A 9,782-nucleotide genomic window follows, 5' to 3' on the forward strand; every position below is an offset into this window, starting at 1 on the left:
CCGTCACTCGGAGCCTGACTCAGCCAGCAGCCATGGGGCCCGGGTTGCTGGGGGAAATGCTGCCGGCACATTTATTCTGGGTTTGGGTATTTAAAGAGCTGGGTGTGTTGCACGACATTTCGGAAGTGCTTGGGGAAAGAGGGGGTTGCAGCCCAGGCATTTTTTTTTTTTTAACCATTATAGATATCCTGTCCTGATCTCTCGGTCCACAAAGAGTGAGTTTCTTCCCCTAAGAGTCTGACGTGGGGCCTGCCCATTGTGTCTGCCTGGCTCTGCAGCCCGGCAGGAAGCAGGTGGCCCAAGGTGGGACCTGTGCCCAGCCCCGACCCTGGCCTGCCCAGGTCCCCATTCAAGTGCACGCTGCTCCCTGGACTAGGAGCCTGGGAGCCTCCCTCCCCAGGCGCCAGCTGTGGGGGCAGACAGAGCCGTGGTCTGGGTCCCCAAGGGCACCTGAGGCAGGTGCTCCTCCACCTGGGGTGACAGGATGGAGACCTCTGGCCTTAGGGGCCTCAGGGTGGGTAGCAGCGCAGGGCCCCCAGGGGGGGGGTGGGGGTGTTCTGGGGGTACCAGCTTCCTCTTCCTTGCTGGCTGCACTCACCGGCTCAGGAAACGGCGGCTGAAAGCTGGGACTTTGTTTTCAAACCCCTGCGTCAGTTTTACTATTTGAGCGGCCACTTCGGGCTTTTAGGAATGTGGTTCTTTTATCACTTCTCACTCAGGATGTTGTTGCCAAGAGACTTCCTCACAGACACTGCGTGCTGCCTTTGTTTTCCTTTCCAAATGCATATGGAGGAATCTTCCAGAACTGAGGCCCCAACAGTGAATGGCACCTGCAGTGCGGTGAGTGGGCCTGGGGTCGTTTTTCTCTCATGACATTTATTGTTTTCATTTCTGCTCACAGAGGTCATTTTGTCCACACACTCATGATGGCAGATTTGAGAAACAAGAAATAAACACAGGTGATCTTGGAGGAAAATTAGTATCACCCATGGTTCCGCCTGAGCCAGAGATCCACACTTAGCAACCTGGTGTTGTCCTTGTTTGTGTGTTTGTTTCAATTGGGCTCATCCTGCAGACATTGTAAAGGAATCAGCTTTTCACACCCAGCGCCATAGCATCACCGATGTCCCCACCCGTGAAGTCTCATGGACGCCGTTTTCAAGTGTCATTAGCTCTCCTTTGGTTCTGTCCCCAGCAAAGTGACGTTCAGGACGTTAGCCCGAGTTAAGGAAGCTGATGTCAGATGGGACAGGGAGACTGCACAGCAGAATCAGAGTCTACGTGTGGAGTGCAGGCGGGTGGGACTGTGAGTGACTTTTATTTAGTCATCATCTCCTCTCTCTTCTAGGTCCTGCACATTTTTCTGTAACTAGCCCGGGAATGGAGGCAGGTGATGTGATCTGAGGTGCAGCCTCCGGTCGCAGGCGGGCTGTGGTCAGTCCTGCCTTCCAGCCAGGTGAGTTGCTTGGCCATTCTGGGCCTCATGTCCTCATGTCTAAAGCGTGGACGGTGATGCTGCCTGTCTCACAGGTACGTTTTGCAGATCAGGTGCATGAGAAAGCCCAGGGAACACCTGTGAATGGGACTCACTGTGGCTGAATAGGAAAAGCATACAGATTCTAAGAGTTACAGCCCAGGGGGCTGATTTACATCCCCCAAACACTCATTGACATCCTAACCCCCAGGACCTCAGGAGAGTGAAAGTATTTGGAGACGAGGTTCTTTATAAGGGTGATTCCATTAAAATGAGGTCCCTGGGATGGACCCTAATCCCATGTGATTGGTGTCCTTAAAAGAAGAGTTGGTTGGGACACAGACACGCATGGAAGGGAGACCACATGAGGATACAGGGAGGAGCCGGCGTCTCCCAGCCAGAGAGGGGCCCGGGAGGAGACCTTCCCTGCCGACTCTCTGATCCTGGGCTTCCAGCCGCCACATTGCTTAAGCGTGTGGCCCTCTGTTAGGACCACCTGCATGAACTGCCACGTGTGCTCAGTAGGAATGTCCGTGTCATCGTTGTTCATGGTCCCTCTCTCCACCCCGAGATCCTTACGATCTAAGAGCCGTGCTGAGAGTTCTCCTTCAGGCAGACACAGCCCGTCCTGCTCCTGGCCCCTGGAGCCCCTCCTCTTCCTGGGCGCCCAGGGTCCTGGGCGTGTCCCTGGGCGCCCCATCCTCCTGTCACTCCCCGCCTTCCGGGACTGTTTCTCCCCAGATGATGGCTCCGGACTCTCCTGGAGGGAACGTGAGTCTCTATCCTTCCAGAGCCTCATTCAGCCATTTTCTTGTTCAAGATACTCCCTCCTGAAGGTGCCTCTGCCCTTCAGTGAGGTGGTTTAAAACTCTCTGGACACCAGCAGGAGAATGTGTTCATTTAGGCTCCAGTGGGATCACCAACCCCATGGTCTCTTGTGGTGGGGTAATTTTTTTTTTAATGTTTAACTTTATTATGAACTTTTAAGAATGTTGGTGTGTTAATAACACTTAACTTGAGATCCATCCACTTAACAAAATTTTGGTTTTGTTTTTCTGACTTGTAGGATTTTAGTTCCCTGACCAGGGGCTGCACTCAGGCCCCGGCAATGAAAGCACTGAGTCCTAATTTCTGGACCACCAGGGACTTTTAAAAAATTTTATTTAAATTTACTGTCATTTTTATTGATATCTAGATGCCTTATAATCTGTGTTAGTTTCTTCTGTATAGTCCAGGGCTTCAGGTTTCCAGAGGGCTTGTTACAGGATATTGGTTACAGCTCCCTGCGCTATGCAGTAGATCCTTGTTGTTTATCTATTTTATGTATAGCACTTTCTATCTGTTAATCCCCAGCTCCTAATTTGTCCCTCCCCCACTCCCTTGACAACCACAGATCTGTTCTCTATGTCTGTCTCTGTGTTTCGTGAATAAGTTCATTGGTGTCGCTACATGCCACGTATCCTGTAAGTGACATCAGATGATTATAATCCATGACTGCTGACTGTTGTGCAGCAAACCCTAGAGTTTGTTCGTCTCACTTGACTGAAACTTCCTGCCTGTCCATCAGTGACTTCCCTTTCCCCCTGTTTCCAGTCTCTGGTAACCAGCATTCTGCTCTTTGGTACCATAGGAATTTGACTTTTTCATTTCAGATACCTCATATAAGTGGAACCAAGGTGTTTTTCTGATTGACTTATTCGCTGAGCACAGTGTCCTCAAGCTTCACTTGTGTTGTCCCATTTTGCAGAATTTCTCTTCTGAGTCTGAATGGTATTCCTGTGCATGTCCCTGCCGCATCTTCATCTGTTCATCTGTTGTTGGACATTTAGGTCATTCCACATCCTGACTGTCGTGAGTGATGCCGTAATGAACACTGGAGTGCTAAGACCTCTTTGAGATTCTGATTTCAATTCTTTTGGACAAAAACCCACTAGTGGGCTTGCAGAGTAGGATTCTGAACATGGAGAGGAGCCCACTGGGGCATGTGTGTGCAGCGCTCCCTCCGATTCTAAAAGCACTGCCGGCCCTGTACTGGGGGCGTAGGAAAGTGGTTGTCAGGTGGGGATATTTTTGTGTTTGCAAACTGGAGGTCAGCTCTGTCTCCTGGGCCAGGGAGTTAGCCACTGCACCTCGTCTGCTAAGTCATCCCCTCTTTTCTCAGGAGACAGTCTTATAAATCTGGCTAATAACTCCCATTTCATTTCCCCAAACTCCATTAGAGGGAAATTATAATGAAGCTCAAATAGTCGCCAGGTTATTCATGGGAAAGACCTTTGGCTCTTAAAAAATACATTTTAGATGACTGGATTAATCTAGTGGCACATTATAATACGGCCCTGCTGAAGTTTGCAGGAGACTCCTGGCACCAGGCATTGTGCCTTCCACAGTGCTGCCAAGGAGCATGAATTATCTTTACAGGAAGAGGCAGGAATTAATATGTCAGATGCAAAAGACCCAGGGGCAGCGCCCTATGGAAGCCTAGGACCCTTGTTCCTTGTCAAGGTTCTGCAAGGTTGGAGTCATAATCACATGATTCCAGAGCAAGCTCCCTTAGCCAAACCTCCCTGAGAAGGGCACTTGACTAGGGGCTTAATTTATGACAAGCACGTTGGAAAAAACATGCTGATTTCATTCCTTTTATTACCTCCCTGGCACAGCAAGTTAATTAAAAAAAAAGTATGATGACTGCTTTGTGCTCACATAAGAGGTTGATTTGTAATGTAAATATATTCATGTGTATGGTACATACATTAATATAGAAGTAATAACAGCGGGTTAGTATCTATCATCAAATGAGGTTTGGACCCTGGCGAAGGCATTATGCACAGATTATTTATAACTCTACCAAGCCGACATTATTCAGTTCATTTTGTTGATGGGGAAACTGAGGCTCAGAGTGGTTAAGGAGCTTGCCCAAGGACATATGGCTGATGTGTGATGGGATTCAACCTAAGTTATAAGATAGTGTTTATGGCAGGGTGAACTAAAGCTCCTCTTTGTATGCTCTGCCTCAGCCTTACCATTTGCCTCCATTTAATCCCCATCAAGGTCAAGGAGAAAACTGAGCATGAGTGTGAAGGAAGATTGATGGGCCCTGTTCATTGTTGTGTATGTGAAGAAGCTGAGGACTCTAACCAGGAGAAGGTTGTATCCTCCAAGAAAGGCAAAGTTATTAAGACACAAGTAGGTTAAGAGTGAAAGGACTGAAAAAAGATACGCTAGCTCCTAATCGAAAGAAAGCTGGAGAGAGAGTATTAGTATCAGACAAAGCAGATTATAGAACAAATAACATCAGGGATTGAAAAGTGTCATTTCATAATGACTAAGGTATCCATTAATCAGGGTGAATAGCAATTCTAAATGTTTATGCACTGAATAACAAAGCTTCAAATGGATGAAACAGAAACTAACAGACTTGCAAGAGGAAACAGAGAAGCCCACAATTACAGTCAGATTTCAGCACCATGCTGTCACCAATCAGTAGAGCAAGTGGACAGAAGATCAGCAAAGACGTAGACAACTTGGATGACACCCTCCACCAACTCAGCCCGATTGACGTTTACAGATCACATCACCCAGCAACAGCGGAACACACTTTCCTTGCTAGTGCACGTGAAGATTTACCAAGATGGGTCACACTCCAGTCTGAGACTAAAAAAAGTTTATGCACATCTATCAAGATTCAAGTCCTACAAAGTGTGTTCTCTGACCATGGTGGAATTAAATCACAAATCAGTGACAGATACTTGGAAAATCTCCAAATAATTATACATGGAATGATACTTTTATAACTAACCAGCAAGTCAAAGAAGAAATTATATAATTATCTCAGTAGCCATAGAAAAAACATTTAACAAAGCCCAACATTTGTTTCTGATTAAAAAACAAAACTCTGGTAGTAGAAGGGAACTTTCTCAGTGGAATAAGGGGCAGCTATGAAACAAATGTATAACTAATATAATTAATGGTGAAAGGCGAAATCCTTTCCTTTTCTAAAGATCAGAAAGAAGACAAAGATTCCTGTTCTCACAACTTCTATTTGACATTTGTAGTAGAGAAATAAAGGACATTCAGATTGGAAAGTGATAGTCACTCAGTCATATCCACCCTTTGCGACCCCATGGACTATACAGTCCATGGAATTCTCCAGGCCAGAATACTGGAGTGGGTAGCCGTTCCCTTCTCCAGGGGATCTTCCCAACCCAAGGATCGAACCCAGGTCTCCTGCATTGCAGGTGGATTCTTTACCAGCTGAGCCACAAGGGAATCCCAAGAATACTGGAATGGGCAGCTTATCCCTTCTCCAGCAGATCTTCCCAACCCAGGAATTGAACCAGGGTCTCCTGCATTGCACATGGATTCTTTACCCACTGAGCTACCAGGGAAGCCCTCAGACTGGAAAGGGGGAAGCAAAAGGTATCTTTCTCTGCAGACAGTATGACCATCTATGCTCAATATGATCAACTAATAAGTAAATATTGCATGCCTGTAGGATAGAATATCAATCAGTATACAGAAATAAAATTTATTTATATATACCAGCAATAAGCTATCCAGAATTGTAATTTTAAAAATATCATATATTGCATGCTAAGTCACCTCAGTCATGTCCAGTTCTGCGACCCTACGCACTGTAGCCTGCCAGGCTCCTCCATCCATGGGATTCTCCAGGCAAGAATATTGGAGTGGGTGGCCTGGCCTTCCTCCAGGGGATCTTCCTGACCCAGGGATTGAACCCAAGTCTCTTATGTCTCCTGCACTGGCAGGCAGGTTCTTTACTGTTAGCACCACCTGGGAAGCCCAAGTACAAAAGTAATTGCAGTTTTGCATTGTTGAACTTTGCTGTTTGATAATGTATTACATTCTTAAATAAATGTGGTTATGTTATACATGATTTTAATGCACATTTCTCACTTTATCTTTGTTAATGACTTATTACTTGCTGTGTATTTTATATTTATTTTAGACTATGGAAATGATAGACAAAAAGCAAATTAGAGTGATTTTCTTATTCAAGTTCAAAATAAGTCATAAAGCAGTGGAGACAACTCGCAACATCAATAACACATTTGGCCCAGGAACTGCTGATGAATGTACAGTGCAGTGGTTGTTCAAGAAGTTTTTTAAAGGAGATGAGAGCCTTGAAAATGAGGAGTGCAGAGGCTGGCCGTTGGAAGTTGACAGCAACCAACTGAGTGCATCACTGAAGCTGATCCTCTTACAACTACATTAGAAGTTGCCAAAGAAATCAGCATCGACCATTCTACAGTCATTGGACATTTGAAGCAAATTGGAAAGGTGAAAAATCTTGATAAGTGGATACCTCATTAGCTGATAAAAATTTTTTAAAAATCATCATTTTGAAGTGTCGTCTTCTCTTACTCTACGCAACAGCAATGAATCATTTCTCTATTGAATCGTGACGTGCAATGAAAAGTGGATGTTATATGACAACCAGAGACAACCAGCTCAACGGCTGAACTGGATCAAAGCTCCAAACCACTTCCCAAAGCCAAACTTGCACCAACAAAAGGCAATGGCTTTGTTTGGTGGCCTGCTGCCTGTCTGATCCACTACAGCTTTCTGAATCCTGGTGAAACCATTACATCTGAGAAGTATGCTCAGCAGATCAATGAAATGCACCAAAAACTGGAACACCTGCAGCCAGCACTGGTCAACAGAGAGGGCCCAGTTCTTCTCCACGACAACACCCAACTGCGTGTCACACAGCCAATGCTGCAAAAGTTGAATGAATTGGGCTACGCAGTTTTGCTTCATCTGCCATATTCACCTGACCTGTTGGCAACCGACTACCACATCTTCAAGCAGCTCGACAACTTTTTGCAGGGAAAATGCTTCCACAACCATCAGGAGGCAGAAAATGCTTTCAAGAGTTTGTCGAATTTTGAACCTCAGCTTATTAAGCTACAGTAATAAACTTATTTCTTGTTGGCAAAATATGTTGATTGCAATGGTTCCTATTTTGATTAATAAAGATGTGTTTGAGCCTAGTTACAGTGATTTAAAAATTCACGGTCCGAAATTGTGATTGCATTTGCACCAACCTAATACAATAGCATCAAACATATGAAATTAGGAATAAATTTGACAAAAGATAATATGCAAGATCTGTATACTACAAGCTGCAGAACTTTGTTGAAAGAAATTAAACAAGACCTAAATAAACTGAGAAATGTATTTACCCAGTTATGGGATCAGTAGACTCAATATAAATTTTAAAATGTCTTTAGATTTAAGGCAATATCTACCAAAATTCAGTAGTTTTTATGTAGAAACTGTCCACTGATTCTAAAATTCATATGGAAATGCAAAGGACCTAGAATAACCAAACAACTTTGAAAAAGAAAAACATTACCTGAAATGGGGACTTTAAGCTCTTTCTTGCATCTCTTTTTAAGAGCAAAACCTTGTTCATGACTTCACAGAAGTCTTCTCATTGATCCAAGGATGATGATTGAGGTTGTGGGCAGAGTGGGTCCCCAAGGAAAATCTGGGGGCTGTTCTAGAGAAGGGGGAATGGATATGTATAGGACAGGCAGAAACAACAGATTTTTTAATATTTATTTGTTTTTAATTGATTGATGATTGCTTTACAATATTGGTTTGATTTCTGTCATACATCAACATAAATTACCCATAGGGGTACATATGTCCCCTCCTTCTTGAATCTGCCTCCCACCTCCCATCTTTTCGCACCCCTCTAGGTTATTACAGAACCCCAGTTTGAGTTCCCTGAGTCATATAGCAAATTCCCATTGGCTGTCTATTTTAGATATGGTAATGTGTATGCTTCCATGTTACTCTATCCACTCATCTCACCCTCTCCTTCCTCTCCGCAGCCTGTGTCTGTAAGTCTGTTCTGTATGTCTGCATCTGTATTGCTGCCCTGCAGATTCAGGTTCATCAGTACCATCTTTATAGATTCCATATATATGTGTTAATACATGATATTTGTTTTTCTCTTTCTGACATTTCACTCTGTATAATAGGCTCTGGGTTCATCCACCTCATTAGAACTGACTCAAATGCATTCCTTTTTATGGCTGAGTGGGCTGCAGTCCATGGGATCGCTAATAGTTGGACATGACTGAGTGATTTCCCTTTCACTTTTCACTTTCTTGCACTGGAGGAGGAAATGGCAACCCACTCCAGTGTTCTTGCCTGGAGAATCCCAGGGACGGGGGAATCTGGTGGGCTTCCATACATGGGGTCTCACAGAGTCGGACATGACTGAAGTGACTTAGCAGCAGCAGCAGTATTCCATTGTATATATGTACCACAGCTTCTTTATCCATTCATCTCTTGATGGACGTCTGTGTTGCTTCCATGTCCTAGCTGTTATGAACAGTGCTGCAATGAACATTGGGCTATATGCGTCTTTTTCAGGTTTGGTTTCCTCAGGGTATATGCCTAAAAGTGGTATTGCTGCATCATATGGTGGTTTTATTCCTAGTTTTTAAAGCAATCTTCATGTTGTCTTCCATAATGGTGGCATCAATTTACATTCCCACCAATAGTACACACCCTCTCCAGCACTTGTCGTTTGAGGACTTTCTGTTGATGGTCATTCTGACTGGTATGAGGTGATCCCTTATTGTAGTTTTGATTTGCATTTGTCTAATAATGAATGATGGTGAGCATCTTTTCATGTATTTGTTGGGGAGCCTGGTGGGCTGCCATCTGTGGGGTCGCACAGAGTCGGACAGGACTGAAGTGACTTAGCAGCAGCAGCAACAACAGACACTTTGTTGCCCCGAGCCCACTGGAATAAATACAATTCAATCTGAGCCACTGTTTTTTTTCCTCTGGCAATTCCCAGTAAAACATATGGCTTCAGGGGCTGTGTCTGTGCTGGTCAGGCTCCAAACCTCAGGGCCCCAGAGCCTGGGAGTCAGGAGGGGGTACCCAGGAGAGAAGCCTTGATAAAGAACTTGACTCATTTCCCCTCGTCAGGCACACACAGTCCAAGTGAGCAAACCTTCTGCCTCTGTCCCTCCTCCAGGGAGGTTGCCTGTAGAATTGTCCCTACCACCCAGTGAGGAATTTCTCCCATGAACTACAGCCCGGAGCCCTGTCCTGGCAAAGGTGAGCAGGGCCGTGTGGCTGATGGAAGCTGGAGGGACTTACCTCTTCCTCCTGGTGGAGGGCGATGGGAAAGGTGGGGATCACAGAAAGGCCAGGAACTCAGGGCTGCCAGAGAAAGTCTGAGGGAGAGAGAGAGTAAGACCCAGTCCTCAGATGACGCTGTGCAATAGAACAGCCAAGGGCTGTGGCCTGAGCACACACG

The 9,782-nt window shown here is 45.2% G+C and overlaps 1 long non-coding RNA gene across 2 annotated transcripts; it reads left to right on the forward strand.

Moving 5' to 3' along the window:
* Window positions 1-347: 347 nt before the first annotated feature.
* Window positions 348-7,485, forward strand: LOC138417465 (uncharacterized). Of its 2 annotated transcripts, XR_011248135.1 has the most exons (5): window positions 348-514; window positions 720-840; window positions 1,349-1,456; window positions 4,523-5,890; window positions 6,441-7,485. It is a non-coding gene; the product is annotated as an uncharacterized lncRNA (long non-coding RNA). The 2 variants fall into 2 exon arrangements; XR_011248134.1 differs by lacking the exon at window positions 4,523-5,890.
* The last annotated feature ends 2,297 nt before the right edge of the window (window positions 7,486-9,782 follow it).

This window comes from Ovis canadensis, chromosome 13 (assembly GCF_042477335.2).
Source record: "Ovis canadensis isolate MfBH-ARS-UI-01 breed Bighorn chromosome 13, ARS-UI_OviCan_v2, whole genome shotgun sequence".
Taxonomy (NCBI): domain Eukaryota; kingdom Metazoa; phylum Chordata; class Mammalia; order Artiodactyla; family Bovidae; genus Ovis; species Ovis canadensis.